The following is a 20,620-nucleotide window of genomic DNA, read 5'->3' as shown; positions in this document are numbered from 1 at the left end:
CAGCCTGTGGGTAGCCCCTGGGATGCTGCCAGCCAGCTGGGTAAAGGAGGAAGCCGTCGCAGAGGCTGAAAAGAGGCGAAATGCCTGGTCAGCTCTAATTCCAGTTTACAGCAGGCTCTGGCTAGCTAGAAATCCCATACTGAGTACTGGTGGTCCCCAGGACCGCCACAGAAGGACCCCCATCTCCAGTTTGGCTACAAAACTGTCTTGTCTTCCAAGAGCCTTTGACTTTGGGAGGGAGAACCAGGAGGCAGACTGCATCACTGGCTCGCTGCCCCAGATCTGGGGACTTCTCCAGAGCCGCAACGGTCGTGAGGCAAGCTTCCTGTCCTCCACTCACACCACCTAAGCAGCGAGCTATTGACCCGTCCCGACTGCAGGAATAGAAGCCCCTCTGTCAGGGGCCTGCAGGAAACCAGACAGTTCCCACTGCTCCTTCACTCTCCACATGATAGATCGCTTTAGCCGGGAGAAGTGGCCAGGCAGCTAATGGGAGAAATGTGACCTACCCGCACCCCCCCCCCCCAAAAAAAAGAAAGAATCCTGTTAGGCACAGAGCTTTGCATCTGAACCACAGCGCAGGTTCTCGCACTGATTTGTGAGAATCAAATCAGTCTTGCACTTCATTAGCTCCACAAACAAAAGCAGCTTCCCGGGCTATAACTGCGGCCAGGCAGTGTGAGTTGGAATTAGTTCTCACTGGGGAAAGGCACACGTTCAAAGGAGAGACGGAGTAGCCTTGGGCCCGTCCAAGAAGTAAGCAGGCTTGCTAGTCAAGAGGAAAACACCGGCCGTGGGCAGCTGCCCCCGTGGCTGATTCACACCTTGTGAGCAAACAGCACGGCCTCGCCTGAGCGGGCACTTTCCCACAGCGGGCAGCCGACCTCAGTCCCGCAGGCCAGGGCTGCCTTCCAGACCTTGGGAGAGGGGGCGAGAGGGCTGAAAGGGATACTTTACTGCAAAGGGAAAATCATGGAAGGGAGAAGTTGTTACAAGAGAAGGACCTCAAAGCAGGCGGTTAGAGCTATTTTAAGGGTAAAGAAATACTCTTTGTGAAGAAATGTTTAGGGAAAAAAACACAAAGAGTGTATGAGTATCATACGATAGGAACAGAATGTTCTCTTCAAAACAAAAAGCCGTTATGGAATTTGTTTTAACATCACGTAAGCCTAATGCATGCCGCCTAAGCAGCAGTCCGTGAGGGTAAAGAAGCATGGGCTCTAACCACTCCTCGCCCATCCCACCCCCATCTCACCCAGCTCCTGCCTTCAGCACCCCTTCCTCCAGCCGTCCAGGACTCTCAGAAGTCTCTGAGAGAAGTGTTCCTCTAAATTATTCATAGTGCATTGCAGCTGACTTCCTACCCTCGCCTTCCCAGAAGTATCTGCTGTGTAAGAATCCAGTGAAAATGAGCAACGCTTGAAACAATGAATCACTCCTGGTAAAATTTCAGGCACTTGTAAAGATTTCCTTGGGAGCAAGGGTTGAGTCTGTTACCCATACTCTAAATGATGCCATTTATAAAAATATACTATAAACATGACCTCTTTTAGAGCATTAATTCACATTGTATCAGTGTGAGAACATTATTTTTAAAATGCTGACTTTCAAAAGTTGAGATCACAACTTTTTTTTTTAACACTTTATTAAATTTATTGGGATGACAATGGTTAATATGAACACATAGGTTTCAGGTGTGGGTTTCTGTTACAAGATCTGTGTATTGCTCTGTGTGCCCACCACCCAGTCATATCCTCCCGTCACCATATACTAAGACCCCCTTCACCACCCTCTCTGGCAACCACCACACTGCTGTTTGTGTCCACGAGTTCCAGTTTCATATCCCACATGAGTGAAATCATACGGTTCTTAGCTTTTTCGGACTGACTTATTTCACTTAGCGTAATATTCTCCAGGTCCATCCATGTTGTTATGAATGGCAGTACTTCATCCGTTCTCATGGCCGAGTAGTATTCCACTGTGCACATGTACCACAGCTTCTTTATCCAGTCCTCTATCGCAGGACACTTGGTTGTTTCCATGTCTTGGCCACCATGAATAATGCTGCAGTGAACATAGGGGTGCGTATATCTTTGCACACACAGGTTTTTGAGTTTTTTGGGTATATACCCATGAGAGGGATTCCTGGGTCATATGGTAGCTCTAGTCTTAACTTTTTGAGGAGTCGCCAGACTGCTTTCCACAGTGACTGTGCCAGTCTACGTTCCTGCCAGCAGTGACTGAGGGCTCCCTTTTCTCCACCACCTCTCCAACACTTGTTATTGCTTGTCTTGTTGATAACAGCCACTCGAACAGGTGTGAGGTGGTGTCTCATTACAGTTTTGATTTGCATTTCCCTAATTGGAAGTGAGGTCAAACATCTTTTCATATGAGATCACAACTTTCAGTCAAAGCAGCCATGTGCCTAAAGAAGGCCGGCAGAAAAATATTTATGAGCTTATTGTGAACTTGCAACCTCCTCCTTATGTGTGGACATGTATTTACTTACTTATTTTAAATATGTCTTTATTGGTTTCAGAGAGAGAGAAAGGGAGAGAGAGATAGAAACATCAATGACGAGAGTCATTGATCGGCTGCCTCTTGCATGCTCTGCACTGGGGATTGAGCCTGCAACCCGGACAAGTGCCCTAACCGGGAATCAAACCGCAATCTCCTGGATCCTAGGTCGACGCTCAATAGCTGAGCCATGCCAGCAAGGCCATGTTTGGACTTTTATATCAATAAAGGAATGAGAAGGTTTTTTTTTTTAGTAACCAGCAAACCTTTCTAAAAACCCTGCTTGATCTTGCCACGCTTTTCTACCTGTGCACCAAACCAATTTAGAAATGTTTTACCCAAATCACACTCTGGTCCTAATAGGGATAAAATCCACTGAATGATAGATCTATGTCCATATTTACAATTATAAGGGATTCCTACTGTAATATTGACATTCTCATTCCTGACTATGGTAGACTATTGCCAGAGACAGCACAGAACAACTGCATGTTCTTTTTCAATGCGACTTTGCCACTCCTCCCATCAGGGAGGATTCTACTTTCTCTCCCCTGGAATCTGGGCTGGCTTTGTGATCCACTTTGAACAAGAGAATCTGGCAGAGGGGACTCAGTGTGATTTCTGGGCTTAGGCCTTAAGAAGCCATAGAACTTCCATTTAGCCCTAGTGGGGCCCCAGGACTTCATGTAAGGAAGTCCAGGTAGTGGAGCAGTGAGGTGCCCCAGCTGACGGCCCAAGGCATGTGAGGCCATCCCACATTCTCTAGCTCCAGTCATGACCAGGCAACACATGTAGAAGCTTTCTCCCTTGAGTCCTGCTCAAATTGCAGATCTATAGAATCATAAGCAAATTACTGCTTTAAGCTACTGTGTTTGGGGGTTATTTGCTATAGAACAGCAGACAACCAAAACACTGGCCTTATACAAAAATTACTAAATTGTGAACAACTACCCAGATTTTACACGTAAAAGGTGAGATACCTGACCTCAGAAAACATAATGTGATTCAATACAAAAATGTAAATGGTGAAAGTCTAAAGTATGGTTTAAATGAGACTATTCCCCCAATATCCATGCTCCCCTTCTTCTATGGAAGCAGTTCTTGAAGTGTAGTCCTGGACCACCATTATCAATGAAATATGGAAATTTGTTTAAAATGCAAATTCTTGGTATCCTACTGAATGGGGTGGAGCCCAACAATCTGTATTTCAGTAAGTCTTGCAGATGATTCTGGTGCATGCTGAAGTTTGAGAACCATTGTTATATAGCAATCAAACTTCTGATGTTTAACTGGTATACCTGGCCACCTGGCTAAAGATCAGGTAAGGTGGCTAGATAAGGCCATGACTAAGTTCTAGCCAGAAAGAAGTAAGCAGAAATAGAAAAATAGTTGTTCCCTACCTTGTCCCTTTCACTGGGATTCAGATGTGATGGCTAGAGCTCCAGAAACTGTCTTAGACTATGAGAAGATCCTAGGAAATAAATGTATGCATAGCAGAGCAACAAGATGGAGGGAGCCTGGAACTTTTACATGACGGACATGCTACACTAGCTCTGGAGTGACTCCCTAAATTCCTGAACATGAGAGAGGAATTTCTATCTTGTTTAAGCCTCTGTTTTTTAAAGTTCTGCCCCTCACTGTTAAATCTGATTCTAACTTATACACCATCTTAATAAAGTAGTTCCCCTTCCCCTCACCTGAGATATTTTTAAATATAAGAATATTTTATTTTCTTTGCTTGCCACCAGATATCTGTTAGATTATTTCTGTAATTACGTATTTTAACTGTCTCCCTATTTGACTGGAAGCTCCACAAAGGCAGTTTTGTTTTATCATTCGATCCGTAGCATCCAACTACTTCTGCCCTCACAATAGAGGCCTGGTCAATATTTGCTGAATCAAATGGATAGATAGAAGGAGAAATGTAGGCAAACCAAATTTTGTCCAGACAGTCTTTCAGCATTGATAACTTGACCAAGCCTCAAAATAAATATTTCTTTTAAATACTGAACATGCAGCAAAACTATCCCTCCCCTACATCCCACTTTAGTTCCACATGTTAATCTGAATATGGAGAAGTAACACTGATAACCAATAGTTTTATATGCCTTAACTTGCCAAGCACAAATTCCAGTAGAGGGGCATCTTACAATATGCCTGACCAGTACTCCTCAAAACTGTCACGGTCATTAAAAACAGGAAAGTCTGGGAAACTGTCACAGCCAAGGAGCCTAAGAAGACAAGATACTAAATAAAACATAGTATCCTGGATGGGATCCTAGAACAGAAAAGGGCATAAGGTGAAAACTAAGGAAATCTGAGTAAACTGCAGACTTGAGGTAACAATAATAAATCCTGGTTCGTTACTTGTAACAAATGTACTATATTAATGTAAGATGTTAACAATAGGGAAACAGGGCATTGAGTGGGGTTAGGGGAGAGGATATAAATATATATTCTCTGTACCACCTACTCGTTTTTCCTATAAATCTAATACTGTTTTTGAAAAATAGTCTCTTAATAAAAGAAATATGCCAAAGACTTACATATATTAACTCCTATTACATATATTAATTCTCACAAAGACTGAGATAGTTACTATAATGAGCCCCTTTTTAGAGACACAAAAGAGTACATACATTAAATTCGGTTTCCCCAAATCCTGAGGCTTAGAGTTTGGTTTTTTTCTGGACCAAAATTCATTTAGTTCAGTCAGTCATTTAAATAATGTCTATTGATTACTGTGCTAGCCAGAGACTGAGCTTAGGGGATTCTATGAAAAGTGTCAAAATTGGGAAGGCAGAAAGGGCTGTGCATCTGTCTACTGAAATTTAAAAGGCACAAGCAAACATTTTAGAGAGTATACAATTCTAAAATGTGTTATATTTATATATTGACAGCACATACATTCCTCCAACAGCTATAAACAACTAAGCTTGACATCTAATTATCAAGAATAATTATTTACATATGAAGCCACCAGATGGCACATGTTGTTCAGAACACATAAATTATACTTCATAATTGACAAAGCTGATTCAAGAGTGGATCTGTGTCTTATCCCAGGTTCTAAGGCTCTATCTCTGAGGATAATCTCTGGTCCAAACTGAAAGAACACCTTAAATAAGAAAAATCTCTGTCACTGCATTCCTTTCTAAAGATACACATGCGCTGTAAACTTCCTTAACTACTACTTGGGCTAGCAGAACCTTAACATTTTCAGATGTAGCACCTTGGCCAAACTTCTGGCCCACACAGTCTGGTCATGAAGCACTATGAGTGCTCACGGACAACGAGGTACACCCAGATATAAATAGGCGTCGTTGAAAAATGTTTTGCAAAGTGTTTTATCTACGGGGCTTGACTTCCATACTCTGAACTGCAGTCAGGTAGTATCCAATCTAAACATCTACCTGAAACAATACCCAAGGGAGTACTTTGCATCTGTGATTCCATTTTTTCCTGTGGTTCCTTCAGCTGCCTTACTATTTATCTTAAAAGTTCAGCTGAGTTGTTTTTTTGTTTTGTGTTTTTATGAAGATGATGCCAAAAGTGATGATGGAAGCCCCCGCCCCTCCCAGAGGCGAAGCCAAAGAAAGGCTTTGAAGGAAAGAAAGCAGTGCTGAAAGGCGTCCAGAGACATAGTAAAGATACAGACATCACCCACCTTCCAGCGGCCAAAGATACTGCAGCTCCGAAGGCAGCCTAAGTATCCTCAGAAGAGCACCCCCAGGAGAAACAAGCTTGACCACTATACCATCACCAAGTTCCCCCTAACTACTGAGTCAGCCATGAAGAAGACAACAAACACTGTGTTCACTGCAGATGTCAAGGCCAACAAGTACCAGATCCAAGAGGCTGTGAAGAAGTTCTATGACATTGATGTGGCCAAGGTCAACACCCTGATCAGGCCTGATGGAGAGAAGAAGGCATATGTTCGACTGGTCCCTGACTAAAATGCTTTGGATGTTGCCAACAAAATTGAGATCATCTAAACTGAGTCCAGCTGGCTAATTCTAAATATAAAAATTGTACACTGTTAAAGAAGAAAAAAGTTCAGCTGAGGCATGAGCTCCTTCACAAAGCCTTTCTTAACCTGCTCAGGGTGGGCCACTTCTATGCACTCCCATGCACCTGTGCTGACATGAGTCAGGATTTGTCACAGTTGAGCACAAGTCAACAAGCACTGAATGAAGGCTGATGAGGCATTGCTCTAGGCACTCAGGAATCATTGGTGAAGAAATCAAAGATCCAAGGGCTCAGTTGGTTGGAGCACTGTCCCCATACACTGAAAGGTCGTGGGTTTGATTCCCGGTCAGGGCACATACCTAGGTTGTGGCTTCAATCCCCGGTCCAGGCACGTACAGGAGGCAACCAATTGATGTTTCTGTCTCTCTCTCTCGCTTCCTTCCTCTCTCTCTAAAAAATCAATATAAATATATCCTCAGGTGAGAATTAAGTAACAAAAAAGATGCCTGCCCTTGTGAGGAAAAACAGATAATAAATTATAATAGATAAGTAAATGTTATACCGATAAGTGCTATGGAAAAAGAAAATGTGGAGTGGATTAGGGGGATTGAGTGGACTGGGGTAGAGGGAGATTCCGGGGGCTGTATTAATTAGGATGGCCAAGGGAGGTGTCAGTGAGAACATGAGATTTGGCCCGGCTGACGTAGCTCAGCGGTTGTAGACCTATGAACCAGGGGGTCACGGTTGGATTGCCGGTTAGGAAACATGCCCCGGTTGTGGGCTTGATCCCCAGTCGGGGGCGTGCAGGAGGCAGATGATCAATGACTCTCTCATCACTGATGTTTCTCTCTCTCTCTCCCTCTTCCTTCCTCTCTCTGAAATCAATAAAGACATATTTTTTAAAAAACAAACATGAGATTTAAACAAAGGCTTAAGGAGGTGAGAGAATTAAGTCTTTAGATCCTGAAGAAGGAGGCTTCCACCAGGGCAAAGATTCAGAGCAAAGACCCTCGGCAGGAGCAGGCCTGGTGAGGCTGGACACAGTCTGGAGGCCAGTGAGTGGGCAGCAAAATGCTCCAGAAGGGAGCAGGGCGAGAGGTGAAGCAGAGAGCATGGATTGTGTAGGGCCTAGGGGCCAATACAAAGACTCTGCCTTTGACTCTGAGGGGAGCTCTGCTGGGTTTTGAGTAGAGGAGAGATATGATCTGACTTACTTTTTCAAGATACGCTGGGGCCACTGTGTTGAGAATAGAATTGTAGGGGGTGCCCTAGCAGGTTTGGCTCAGTGGTTAGAGCATCAGCCCGTGGACTGAAGGGTCCCGGGTTTAACTGCAGCCAAGGACACGTACCTGGGTTGCAGGCTCAATCCTCGGTCCTGGTGCATGCAGGAGGCAGCCAATCAATGTGTCTCTCTCACATCAGTCTCTCTCTCTCTCTCTCTCTGAAAAGCAATGGAAAAATATCCTTGGGCCAGGATTAAAAAAAAAAAAAGTAAAAAAAAAAAAGAATTGTAGGGAGTCCAAGACAGAAGCAGAAAAACCTGTTAGGAGATAATTATAGGTGAGATTTGAAGATGCCTCAGGCTAGAGAAGGAGCAGCAGAGGAGGGCAGATGGGAGCCAGATTCTGGATTCAGAATCCCAGTGCACTGGATGTGGGGCGTAACAGACAGAGGGGAGAAAAAAATGACTTCAGGGATTTTGTCCTGAGAAACGACTGCACTGGAATCATCATGACCTAAAGTGGGGACAGACGCCCATGGAAGAAGCAGGTTAGGATGTGAAGAGCAGGAACTCAGAAAAGAATATGAATCTGGTTGTTGTCCGAAAATATTCTGTTGACACTTTATGGTAAGAAGGACCGAGCACAAGGAGAGTGGGTGTCAGTGGTTTGAAAGACAATCTGGGACTTAGCAGAGGCGCACATTTTAGAAGTGCTACATTTCTCATTTCCAGCACTTGGTATCACAGGCAGCATTGTAAGAAAAAACACAGAAACCAATGCCTCTGAGGCAAAAAGTAATTCTGAAGAATTAGACTCTGAACATGAAAATGTTTTATAAGTATCTTAGACAATTTGTTTACATTCATCTTTTTATGTATGGCCTGAGAATAAAATGTGATTTTAAAAACCCATCTAAATGAGTCTAAAAGTTTCTTAATAACTAGGAGATAATTTTGGTGATAAGAAATCATTGTGTAATAGTTTAATGGGCCATTTTTTCTTAGTGACACAAAAATATCTTTTAATTGGATACAATGAAATATGATAAAAATATCAAATACTTACTAATCACTTACAATGAGCCAGGGACAGTGCTAAGTTATATATATGAAACTTTTCATTTCATTCCCACAACAATCCTATGACAGTTCCCATGTCCCCCCTTTTTTAGAGAAAGCTCAAAACAGTAAAGAAAACTCATGTGTCTTCTGTTATGTCCCAAAAAATCTTTGCACTTTGCTATTTTTTTCCCTTGGAAAAAAATTATCAGCCTCTTGTTGAATAATTCCTTGCCTTTAAGAATTTTAAGAATGCAATCCTTAGCATGGGTATTCCATGCCTGCTACATGTTACTCCAAGAGAGGTTGCTCTAATTCCAGTCTTCTGCCCTGTGTTCTCGGTTTTGTTTGGTTCTGTGGATGAAAGGGGACCACATGCTAACCTGACTAGCTCAGGGAAGGCCTGCGTGGAGGCCTTGCAAACTCAGAGACCTAAAGTAACCACAAAGGACGGTCTGAAATTAAAACTTTTAAACTAAAAAGCAGTTTGCGGTGGGTCGTCATGTCCTAGGCCAGCCTCTTCCCTAACAAAGGTCAGTCTTGCCCTAATTGAGCATGTCTATTGCCTTTTTGCATCTACGAATGGAATGTCAAAGTGATTTCCCTTTTCCTGGACCCCTCAAAGCACAGGCACCGCTCTGTGGAGACCGCAAGTCCCCTCATTGCTGTTCAGTTAGCTGTTGACTGTTAATTACCCTGCACCCACCTATGTAAAAGAAGTATATGTTTATCATTTTACTTTTTATCCAATCCCAGAAGTTTCCCAGCTTTGCGGTCTCCCACCTCCCTAATCTATCACCAATGGATTTCACGGAACCCATGTACATTGCTCTCTCTTTTTTAATCCTCACTTGAGGACATTTTTTTCCATTGCTTTTCAGAGAGCGGGAGGGGGAAAGAGAGACAGAGAGAAGGAGGGAGAGAGAGAAAGAGAAACATCAGTGTGAGAGAGATCATTGATTGGTTGCCTCCCGCATGCCCAGGGATCAGCCTGCAACTGAGGTATGTGCCCTTGGCCAGAATCGAACCCAGGACCCTCAGTCTGCAGGGCGATGCTCTAACCACTGAGCCAAACCAGCCAGGGCTACATCTCCTCTTTCGATTGTAATGTATAAAATAAAACACAAAACTGCCGTTCTCCAGAGCATTATCTCAATCGAGTGAGATTTTGTTTCTCGGCAATTGCTGACAGTTTGGCTCAAATAAACTCACAAAATTCTCCACAGGTTTGAATGTTTCTTACATTGACAGTTCCCTCTGTTCAGATCAATAAACAGGCATAGGAGGGGGTGCTGGGCTAACGGGATGAGAAAAACTTTATCCCTGGCCTTCAGGCATTTAAAGTCTAAAGTCTGGATAAATACATGAATGGGCTAATATTTCATAACACGTGACGGGTGCTCTGCCTCTGAGTGTGCAGCAAGCTCTGACAGTGAACGGACAACTTAGGGCAAGCCCTAATGGAAAGAGAGCAGGTTTTTAAACCCCTCTGGCTTCAGGGCAGTTCTAGTAAACATCCCTGGGCTGCAGCAAGCCACTTAGGGAGTGTTTTGATTATAGGCTTTTCGTACCTTGCAATCCATAGGCCACAAAGGCATATGCTACTGGACTAAAGACGGTAGACTAAGTCCTAAAAAAAAATGATTCAGTTCTGGCTTCCTGGAAAAGGCCAAGAAACTCTGACACACAATTACAAAAGCATTCTACTGGTTCCGCTCAAAACCACAATTACAAAAACTATTTAGCACTGTGCCACAGAATAGATATTAGACAGTAACATTTACAGGCTCATTACGGGAATCTATACAGGGTAATTGTACTGGTAGGGTAGGGGACAGGAAAAAAAAGGGTGTACTCAGTCCTGGAAAAAGATAAGTCTAGAGAGACTGTGTGAACCTGGAATAAAAAGCCACCCTGTTAAGAGCCAGGACTGTGAATTACCAAATTCCAGCAACTTCAATTCCATTTCATGGATGTCTATAACCCTCACTCACAGTTGGAGAGTATGTGTCCTAAAGGCCCTCTTATCTTATACAGATCTCAGAAATGTTTTTCCCCCCCCGATCTACAGGTGCAAGACCCTAAAAATACAAAATCTACTTGCCCAGGGGAGGCATGGACAAGTGTGTGCCCTCTAAGTTCTGAGGCAAGAAAATATTTCCTGGAAGCAACATTGTAGTTAATGTGGCAAACAGAAGCATATACTAAACCATTGTCATTTTTGACAGGTCCCTTTTTTAAAAAGTATGTCAAATACTAAACTATAAGAATTTAGCTAACAGCACTAGATCCCTTGCTAAGAAAAGTCTACACAGAAGAGGGACTCTGGTAATCATGACATTGAAATTGTAGGATTCTTATTCTTGTTTGCTTACTAGGGATGTGTACAGATGAAAAGATGTATCCTCTCCTTCCCTGTCACCCTTACACGCGAAATCAAGGAACCTCGTTCTAAATTCCTTGTAGAAGGGGGAGGACAGGAGAGCATAAAAGTCCAGGGGGAAGGAGCTTTTGAAAACAGGCAGGGTCTTTTTCACCACTCCATCTTTGGATGTTACTGATGTAAGTACTCCTACCTCATAAGCTAACCATGTGTGGCTAGCCTTTCACTATGCAGAAATGGGGGATGCTTCTTGGGGCATGGTTTGAATCGCTGTGTCCTGCACCCGAGTTTAGGCAGTAACAACTAGGGCAGGAGTCAGCTGTGTTGTCTCCAGTATCACCAAGATAACATACCTGAGTGAACAACTAAAGAGAGACCAGAGTGGTTTGATCAAGATGCATGAGCCCCAGCCCTAGGACTGACAGAGTTCGTGACCACTTCCTCCACCTACCGAAAGAAATGTCACTCTTCTGGAGAAGACATGTGCTCTGCTACTTCTGAAATACATCCTGTGATAAACTGTAGTTTACTCTACCACAGTAAAGCATCAGTTTTTAAGCCCCAAAAGACATTCAGTACGGACGTTTGTGTTTTCTTTGAATAAGCACAGAGTAGCATGGGCATAAAGCGTGAGGAAAGGAGTAAGAACCTAATGAGACAGTTTTAAGGCAAGATTCCTATCTTTTCATATTATTATTACTAATGCCTGAGATATTTGACTATCAACACTAGTCTAAGAGTAGTGCAGTCAAAAATGAGAATTTGGACAGGACTGCAAGAACTTAAGCTTGTTATCCTTAGGCAGTCGAATGACTCCACCGTCTCAGGGTCAGTAATGCTGCTTTCCCATGGCTTCTTGGAAAATGCCAATATTTTCTTTGGGTTCTTTCCAGATATTTTATTGAGAGGGCAAGATGGAATAAGAGGAAAATGTCATAAATAACTTTATCACGGAAGGATAGGGAATGCTCACCTCAATATGCTTGTTATTTCTACATAAAATGCTCAAAACATAGTTGTGGAGAATGGTCAGGGAGTATAGTCCTGGTCATTTGCTGATTGTTCTAGCACAACAGTTCTCAGCATATATTCAGCCTAAAGCCTTACCTAGGTATGTGCCCTGACCAAGAATTGAACTGGTGACCTTTTGGTGTACAGGACAACACTCCAACCAACTGAGCCACACCAGCCACAGCCAAAGGGACCATTACAATTTTTTTTTAAGTTTTAGTTTTCAATTATAGAAATGGGGGATGCTTTTCAATATTACATTCAATATTATTTTGTATTATGACATTCAATATTATTTTGTATTATGAAGGACATTTTTAAAATTCCCAGTCCACTGCAAACTTTTATAAATTATAGTAGAAATGAATAACTAAAAGTAGATTAAAAACAAAGACTACAGCCCTAGCCAGTTTGGCTCACTGGTTGGAGTGTCGGCGCATGGACTGAGGAGTCCCAGGTTTGATTCCGGTCAAGGGCACGTACCTTGGTTGCAAGCTCGATCCCCGGCCCAGGTTGGGGCACATGCGGTGGCAACCAATCGATGTGTCTGTCTCACACTGATCTCTCTCCCTCTGTCCATCCCATTCTTTCTGAAAAGCAATGGAAAAAATATCCTCGGGTGAGGATTTGAAAAAAAAAGAAAAATATATATATAAGTCCCCAAATTCTGTATTAACTTCAACAGACATAAGATGCTGTGTTGAATTTCTACGAAAGTTTATAAATGCTTATTCTCAATTTCTGTACTTATCTTGCTGCAGACAAGTAACAAACTATTCCCAACGAGCTTGAGGACTACCCTAATCACACACATATACACAAACACAGGACACGTGCACATCACAGAAGCACACACAAACACATTAGCTGACTTTCTACCCATTTAAAAATTAATTTAAGTTTCTATTAAATTATTATATTAGTTTTTAAAAACTCACTTCATATTAAAAAAAGCTGGGCTTTGGGGAGAGGTTTAGGGGGCTTACCCAGGATGAACTACTATTGCCCATTGCTGTCCTGGTTGCAGGCCTCGTGGGACCCTGAGTTTAGAAGATGCATGCCTGTGGGAGAGGAAGGTGGGGGAGGCTCAGGCGTGCGCCTTGGTCTGCAGAGTGCACTGGAACCTTTGTTTTGAAGGGTTTTAAAGGCTGGGGGTTTAGGGGAGGTCTTTGGGGAGAATTTCAATAGAATATTCATCAGCTTTAAGCTGACATACCAAAATGAGATTTATTCTCTTAACTTCATCTGTTCTTGGGTGTGGTTAGCAAATAGTACTCATTGGATTTCTTCTGTCTCCCAGAGTAGGGTGATTTAAGCTCTTTATCCTCCCGTTGGGGAGAAGTGCAAACGATTTACTTTTGCCCGGCCAGTGTGGCTCAGCAGTTGGGCATTGACCAATGAACCAGGAGATTGAGGTTCAATTCCCGGTCAGGGCATGTGCCCTGGTTGTGGGCTCTATCCCCACCCAGCAGGAGGGCATGCAGGAGGCAGCCCATCAATGACTCATCATTGATGTTTCTCTCTCTCTCCTCCCCTCTCTCTCCTTTCCTCTCTCTGAAATCAATAGAAATATATTTAATAAATAAATAAAATAAATTTTAAAAACCATTTACTCTTAAGTGTCCCTGGTTTAGGGAAGATGGGATTTACTAGATGGCTGCAACTGCTTGGCATCTTGATTTTCTAGATGGCTGCAAACTGCTGCTTAACTATCTGGTCTCAGTTTCACTATTCTGCTTGTCCTGGTTTACTGGCCTGTCTCAGAACTACTACTTTTATTCATTGCAAACAATTGTATTGAACTCTACCCTCACAAAGATTACAATCTAGGGGAGAAGTAAACCATTAAACAAATAATAACAAGTAAGTTGTGAAGTTGTGACAGGTGCTTTGATGGAAACAAAACCATAAGAATTCAAGCACCTAAGCTAGACTACAGTGTTGTTATGGGGTGGGGGTGAGGGTTAGGTAAGGCGCTCAGAAGTAATGACATAACCGTCAGAGCTGGGCTAGAGTAGGAGCTAGTGAAGCAAAGATGAAAGGGCACGGTTTGGCAGAGCTTCAAGGAGCCTACTCCTTTGCCCGGGAAGTGACAAGGCATCTTGGAAGCTGGTTAGCCTGATTCCTGTGTCAGGCATGAAAATGGCAACAAGGCTGATGTCAGAAAAAAGTGCTTGGACTACTATGGTGTTTTCGGCATGACAGTTACATGGATGGAATTATAATTACTTCATTTCTTTCAATGGAAAGCCTCCGCCCCCCCCCCTTATTTTAATCTACAACCAGGCAGTGGAGAACCTGGTTAAGAATGCAGGCTCTGGAGCCAGACTGCTTGTCACTTACTAGCTCTAAGACCTTGGAGACATTTCTTCACCCCTGTGCTTCAGCTTACTCATCTATAAAATGCTTCTAAAATTACTATTTTCCTCATTGAGTTATTATCAGGATTAAATTAGTTAGCCCACCAAAAATGTTTAGAAAAGTACCTGGCACAAAGTAAGCACTCAGTAAACCTTCACTGGTTGGTTTTAACTGCCAACCACTGGCCCTTTTGAAATTTCTAGGAGGATAAGAGGCCAGCTTTGTTTACATGGCATTGCTTTCTTTCACAAGAAAGATGAGAATGCAGCTTACCCTTTGGTCATCAAAATAGAAATTAAAAGCAACCAGAATCTTGATGATCAGTTCCTCAATTCTCACTCTGGGATATGGGGAGATCAGAAAGCTTCAAAGAGGGCCTCATCTCTTTCAGGTTACAGTAGTCCCCCTTACCCGCAGGGGATGCATTCCAAGACCCCTAGTGGATGCCTAAAACCAGATAGTACCAAACCCTGTATGTACTGATTTTTCCTATACATACATACATATCTATGATAAAGTTTAGTTCATAAATTAGGCAGAGTAAGAGATTAACAAGAAATAACAAAATCGAACAATTATAACAATATACTATGGTATAAGTTATATGAATGTGGCATTAAGTAAAATAAGGGTTACTTGAACACTTGCAAGATCTGTTTGCTTAAGCTAACCAAATGCCAGGAGATCAGAGAAGAAATGGGGTCTTATAGACCTAACTCTAAGAATTGTGGCCTGTTTTAAGTGAGATGAGGAGCTACTGGATAGTTTTGTACAAAATCATAGGGTGGTTGGCTTTATGTTTTGAAAGGATCACACTAGCTGCTGTACTCAGAACAGAATAAAGGTTAAGGGTGGCTGATAGTCAAAGGTGACAGTGGCTTCAACCAAGATGGTATCAGTGGAGATGGGAAGAGTGGTCATATATTTTGAAGAGACAGAACAGGATTTGATGACAGATTAGATGTGGGGGTGTAAAAGAGCTGCTGAGTTCGCCTCTGCAGTGGGAATGATGAAGTTGCCATAAACTGAGATAGACAAGGTCATGAGTAGAGAAGGATTTTGAGGAGAGGGGCAATCAGGAGTGTAGTTTTGGACATAATAAAATGGAGAGGTCTATTATACTTCCAAGTAGAGATGCTGAGGTACTTGGATATGCAAGTGTGGACCTGAGACCAGGGAGTTGTGAGCATATTTATATTTAATGCCGTAAGACTGAATGAGATCACTAAGGGAGAGAGTGCAGAAGATGACCAGGAACCCTGGGACATTCAATATTAAGAGGTCAGTGAGCAAAGGAGATTGAGGACAGTGACGGTAGCATAGGACAAAGACCAGGAGAGTGAAGTGTCCTGTAACACAGAAGAAACAAGTGTAACAAGTGAAGGAAGTGTTACAGGGAGGAGGGAGTGGTCAACTGTGTCAAATGCTGCTCATAGGTCAAGTGAGATGAAGACTGAGATCAGGCCACTGGATTAAGTAACATGGAGGGCAGTTTTGGTGGAATGCTGGGGGCAGGAGCGAGTTAGAACATGAAAGAAAAGGAATTAAGGCAGTGAATAGAGTACTCTTTCAAGGATATTTACTGTTAAGTGAGCAAAAATAAATGGGACAGTAGCTAGAAGAGGAAGTGGAAGTCAAGAGGGTTTGGTTGTGGATTGTTTTTTGTTATTATTTTTTTAATCCTCACCAGAGGATATTTTTCCATCGCTTTTCAGAGACAGTGGAAGGTGGGGAGAAAGAGAGAGAGACAGAAACACATCGATGTGAGAGAGACACATCGATTGGTTGCCTCCCGCACACAACCTGAGCCGGGCCAGGGTTCGAGCCTGCAAACTGAGGTATGTGCCCTTGGCCAGAATCAAAGCCGGAACCCTTCAGTCTGCGGGCCGACGCTCTAACCACTGAGCAAAACTGGCTAGGGCTAAGATTAATTTTAAGAAGGAAATATATTAATTTACATGAGAACTGTAACTGATAAACAGATCAGGAATTGTTGTAACAGATCAGTGCTTCCCCTTCTCTGCTGGAAAACTATTTGGAAAGTACAATTCAAATCACAAGATTATTTCATGAGCATTGATAACATTGACAGCACTGATGCCCAGATTCTGAGAGTACATGGCACAAAGCAGGTGCTCAACAGATGTTTTTAGATTTAATGAGAAAGGTCACCATGGCCTTGGGGTTAGATGGGAAAGCAAGTTAAGTCATGAGAGGTGATGCACCAGAATAGGTAGGGTTCATGGAATTTGAGTTCGTAGTGAGGGTGAAAATTAGGTTCAACAGCGGAAGCAAGAGAGAAAAATAACAGGAAAAGGAAGCCCTGGTTAGAGAAAAGCTCTCAAATATCACTTTCTCCTTGAAGCCTTTTATAGTCATCATGAGACCTTCCCCTTTCCTGGCCCTCTCTCGAGGCACTTACCTGTCTTAAACTATGTCAAGTTATGTCCATGTGCTCGTCTCTACTTTAATTCCCCAATATTGACTATGTTTTTCAATTGAAAAAGTGAGTCAAAACAAGGGTAGCTTCCAAGTCCCAGAGACAAAAAACAGTTGCTGAGCACCTGACAGATCCAGTTCACTTCTATGGTTTATGGAGATGTAAGAGTAAAATATACCAAACTGGGAGAATAGATTTCAAATCTGAAGTATATTCAAAATGTTTAATGAAATAACTTGCCCTTGAATGACTGGTTGACTGAATGAGTGAATGAACAAAGTGAAGTGAAAACTGAGGCCAGGAGAGAAGTCAAGGAGAATACATGGTTAATAACTGTTCATGGCCTGCTCGTCTGACAGTGCGGCACATGTGAATAGGGGAAGTGCGCCTGCAGCCAGAAAGCACCTAGGCAGTTAGCAAAGTAACTATGACATGAAGAGATAGGGTTTAATCAAGGTCAATCTGAGTAGAAAGGAAGAATATGAGGAAATTTTGAAATAAAAAATTACCACCTGGCCGGTGTGGCTCAGAGACTGAGCATCGACCTAGGATCCAGGAGATCGTGGTGGTTCAATTCCCGGTCAGGGCACATGCCTGGGTTGCAGGCTCCATCCCCAGTAGGGGTCATGCAGGAGGCAGCCGATCAACAACTCTCTCATCATTGATGTTTTTCTCTCTCTCTCCTTCTCCCTTCCTCTCTGAAATCAATGAAAACATATTAAAAAATAAATTTAAACATTACCATATTTGGTGGGTGGTAAGTATAGGCTATGAGTAAATAATTCCAAGATTTTGCTATCATGTATAGGGCAAGCGTAAGAACAGGGAAATGATAAGCTCAATTTTGAAATGTATTTGACACAAGGGTGAGATATGCAAGTAAAGCTAGTAATAGGCAACATTTCAACTAACACTTAATATATGCCAAACATTGTCAAGCACGCTCTCCATGAATGATCTCATTCAACTATCACAATAACCCTAAGATGTAGGTGCTATTATCATCTTTACATTACAGATGAGGAAACTGAGGCACAGAATGAACAATTTGCCCAGAGTCACATAGCTAGTAAGTGGCAGAGCCAGGATTTGAATCCAACAATATTAAGGAAACTACCCTGGGACCACACAGATATTCATTAGTTATTCAATGAATATTTAATGAGTACTACTACATTCTAGACATTGTGCTGATGCTAGGGATGAAAGGGAAGGGGAAAGCTGGTGGTGAACAAAACAGACATGGTCCCCACCTGCACAGCCTTTACACAGACATTAAACAAATAATTACAAGTAGGATAAATCAGAAAAGAAAATGTCAAGTTACAGTTAAGTAGGAGGAACAGGTGACAGAAAAGAATTCCAGGGGAAGGTAATGGTGTGTGTCAATAAGTTGAGGTGAGAGCCTACAGTAGGAAAGAGAAAAGAGCCTGGAAAAAAATTAAAAAGACTAAGATGGCTGGAGTGCAGAGCGACAGGGAGGCTGGGGAGAATGACAAGCCCAAGTGGTGGAGGGCCTGGTCTCCATGATAAGGAGCTTACACTGTATTCAGTAAGCAAAGGGAAGCCACCGAAGGAATTCAAGCAGGGTAGTGATTTGATCAGATTTGTACTTTAAAAATTACTATGGCTGCAGCATGGCAAATGAATTGGAGTGAGCCACGAACAGTTTTGTAGGACCTGGATGGTAGTTATTTGCAATATTTGAAGCAAGAGATGAAGGTGGCTAGACCGGAGTGGGGTGGGAACAGTGGCCACAGGAATGGAGAGTGGGCACAGCTCAACTTTTCAAGGCACACAGATCTAGGTGACTCTGACGTGTGTCTGAGGCACGCTAGGCTTCTGGCTTGAACTCGGTGGATGAACAGGATGCCCTTCATTGATCCCAGGGCTGTGGGAGAAAGGTTTTGGAGGGAATATAAAATACAGGTTGAGTTTGACGTGCTCTAGTCATCCAATCGAAACTGTAGCGAGGGCCGTCAGAAATATGAATCTAGAGTTCAAGAGCAAGATCTAGGTTTGAGCTACAGCCTGGACGGTCTCTGGCAGAGGGTATGTGAAGCTACTGAAGAAGATGAGACCACCTAGAAGAGGGGATATGGTGGGACTCAGGACGGGGCTCAGCTCAGGAGGACTCCAATATTTAAGAGTTGGATAAAGGAGGAGAAGCTGGTTGTTAAAGAGCAACCAGAGGAAAACTGATATAAGGGCAGAGGGAAGAGCATATTTGGATGAGGGAGCGGTTAGCAGTGCAAATGCTAGAATAAAGTCTTCTATAATATGATGACCGAAGCTCGCCTGTGACAAATTAGAGCTGCTTCAGATGAATGGTTTGGACAGAAGCTAGACTGGAGAGGGTTAAGTGGTGGGACTTGAGAGAACGTCCATAGAGTAAAAGACAACTGGAATCACCGCTGGAGAGGGATTTCGGGAGAGAAATCTTTTTAAAAGAAATGAGAGACCTAAGCATGTTTAAATACTAGGCGGGGAATCGGGTAGACTGGAAAACACTGAAAATAACAGAAGGTGGCTCCTCTTGGGCCCAGAGCCCCTGAGAAAGCAGGATGGGGCCAGTTCCAAGAAGGGCAACTGCTTCTTTGTAACAGGAAACCAGTAAGGGGCGGAGCTCAGGCTCCACCATCTCGGTCGGCCTCCTAAAGACAGGTTTGCTTTAAGGGGCAGAAAGACAATTATGAAAGAGGGCTGCAGAGCTAAATAAAAAGAGTCAGTCAGCCCCGTGGCCTCGCGTGACCTCTGGGAGAGCAATGTCAGTGGCTCCGAGGCGACGGAAGTCGCCCTGGCGGGTCTGGAGCGCGAGTGGACGGCGAGGAAACGGCGCAGTGGCTGCAACACTGCGGTAGAAAACCTGCTGCGAAAAGACAGCGACACAGGAAAGTGCCAGAAAAAAGGCGGGCGGGGAGGGGAGGGGAGGAGACATTCTGAAAAAGTGCGGAGAAGCAGCTGGGTCCCGGCAGGTCACTGCTCGGCGGCCCAGGATGGCCCTGGCTGCCCACGCAGCCGGGCTGAACCCCGCGAGGTGCCACACGTCCCAGAGTCTCCCCACCCCCACCCCCGAAATAGAGCAGTGCGACGGGCGGCCGCCAGGTTTCTCAGCCGATCCCCGGAGCCCGGCCGCACTGCAGCCCGAGGCGGACAGCCGCGCCCCGGGGCCCAGAGCCGCGCCGGGGCCGCGCAGCCCGCGTTCCAGCCCGGCCCCAGACCTTGGGGACGCCCGCAGAGGCGCAGCCACCTTCCTCCCCTGCTCGCCCGACTCCAGGGCGAGCCAGGGTCCAGACCCGGCGGCGCGCCTCCCACGCCCCGCTGCGTTTGAAAGTTCCCGGGCCCACGGCGCTCCGGAGCCCGCGCCCCGCCGGCCGGCCGCCGCCGCCCTAGAGCCCGCCGCTTACCGCCGCAGGCCCAGACCCGTGCGGGGGTTTCCATCCAGTCGTCCCCACCCCTCGGGAATTCCCCACCCGGCCACACACAAGCCCCACTTCCTCCTTCAAATTTCCGCCACCGGGTTTTATCCACCGAAACGCGGCGCTGCGGCTCACACCACTCCTCCCCACGCGGGTCCCAGCCCACCTTCGCCTTCCTACTCCCGGCGGAACCCCTTCGCCTGGCCCGAAGGAACCCGAACAACTTCGGCAAGTCCCGC

General features: G+C 44.2%; 1 long non-coding RNA gene and 1 pseudogene across 2 annotated transcripts; one reads left to right on the top strand and one right to left on the bottom strand.

Annotated features, from left to right (window-relative positions):
* Positions 1–1,637: 1,637 nt before the first annotated feature.
* Positions 1,638–20,606, bottom strand: LOC308559653. Its single transcript, XR_013999186.1, has 3 exons — positions 20,548–20,606; positions 12,645–12,751; positions 1,638–2,425 (listed from the first exon to the last, which is right to left on the bottom strand). It is a non-coding gene; the product is annotated as an uncharacterized lncRNA (long non-coding RNA).
* Positions 6,052–6,512, top strand: LOC308559448 (large ribosomal subunit protein uL23 pseudogene; annotated as a pseudogene). The gene has a single exon. The product of its transcript is annotated as a large ribosomal subunit protein uL23 pseudogene (transcript).
* Positions 20,607–20,620: the final 14 nt, after the last annotated feature.

This window comes from Miniopterus schreibersii (genome assembly GCF_964146895.1).
Source record: "Miniopterus schreibersii genome assembly, chromosome: 7".
In the NCBI taxonomy this organism is placed as follows: domain Eukaryota; kingdom Metazoa; phylum Chordata; class Mammalia; order Chiroptera; family Miniopteridae; genus Miniopterus; species Miniopterus schreibersii.
Note: the sequence above shows the minus strand (reverse complement) of the source record. Positions and strands in the feature narration are given on the sequence as shown.